Consider the following 1160-nt stretch of genomic DNA (forward strand, 5'->3'; position numbering starts at 1 on the left):
TGCCGCCTTCCGCATACCCGGCAGTGGAGGCTGTGAGCTGTCAGGGTGATGTTGCCTAACACGGTGGCCTCCTCTGGAAGTCCTCTGCAGTGGGTTTTGTCTTCAGCTGGGCAGCTGGCTCGCGTTGATGTGGTTGGGCTGACGACACAGTGGAAAGGTCTCTTGTCTGATGGCAGCAGGAGGGTAAAGGGCCTGAGAACAGGGAGCAGCGTGAAGGGCGTTTGCAGGGAGCATGCAGCTGGACGGACCTGTGGGCAGGGTGGACCCGGAGCCCGTTAGAGAGCAAGAGTAGCCTGAGCCCTGGCTCCCAAACTCCCGAGAGAGCCGGCAGAGGCGTGGAGCAACTGCTACAAGACTCTCAGTCTGCACCTCAGAACTTAGGTGCGGGAGCTTTGCTGTGTGCACGTCCTTCCCCGAGTGCCGCGCACCTGCCGCACTGCCTTCCCTGGCCTTCCCGGCCGCCCTGGCTGGTGCGTGGCCTGTGGGCTCCCCAGACTGTCCCACCCATCCCCTCCCCGTGTGGCACTGGGCTTCAGGAGCTTGGCTCATTGCTGCTTCCCTTCCAACACCGCTGTTGGGACCTGCGTGGATGTTGAGGCATCCACCTGGTCTATCACAGTCCTTGGAGCTCCGTGGATATGAGCATTAGAATGTTCCAGAGAGGTAACCCACATGTTTGGGGCAGTGCCTATGAAGGAGCAGCGTGAGTTTGCCTGCGTTGGTGACACATTATCCCAGAGTTAGACTGTAACTTCTTTGTAGGCACAGGCGGCTCTGGGCTGAGTCTGCAGGTCACGATGGGGCTGTTCCACTCGTTTCTGCAGATAGACTTGGGGCTTGGCAGCAGAGGACATGAGGTCCTTGTAGGTTCAGCCCTGGAGCAGAGGCCACAGGGCCTGTGGATGCCAGTGGACAGGGGCTGGGTGCAGGGGGCTGGAAGACCGGCAGGAGCTCACCATCCAGGGGCAGAGACAGCGCGCAAAGAAGCGGTTAGCTCAGGGGGATAGATGCCAAGGGTGTTGTTTAGGGGACATCAGGAGAAGGGGTTGGGCTTGGGTTCTTTGGTCTTGGGTTGGTGAGAAGCTTCCAGAAGGACAGGTCTCAGGTGTGATCTGGAGGGCAGGAGAGCTAGCTGGGCGGTGGTGTATGTGGGGCGGGCA

General features: G+C 60.2%; 1 protein-coding gene across 1 annotated transcript in view; it reads left to right on the forward strand.

Annotated features, from left to right (window-relative positions):
- Nucleotides 1-1160, forward strand: part of PHRF1 (PHD and ring finger domains 1) — a 20213-nt gene that overhangs the window by 955 nt on the left and 18098 nt on the right.

The sequence above is a fragment of the Bison bison genome, unplaced genomic scaffold, assembly GCF_000754665.1.
Source record: "Bison bison bison isolate TAMUID 2011002044 unplaced genomic scaffold, Bison_UMD1.0 scf7180017845599, whole genome shotgun sequence".
NCBI lineage: Eukaryota > Metazoa > Chordata > Mammalia > Artiodactyla > Bovidae > Bison > Bison bison.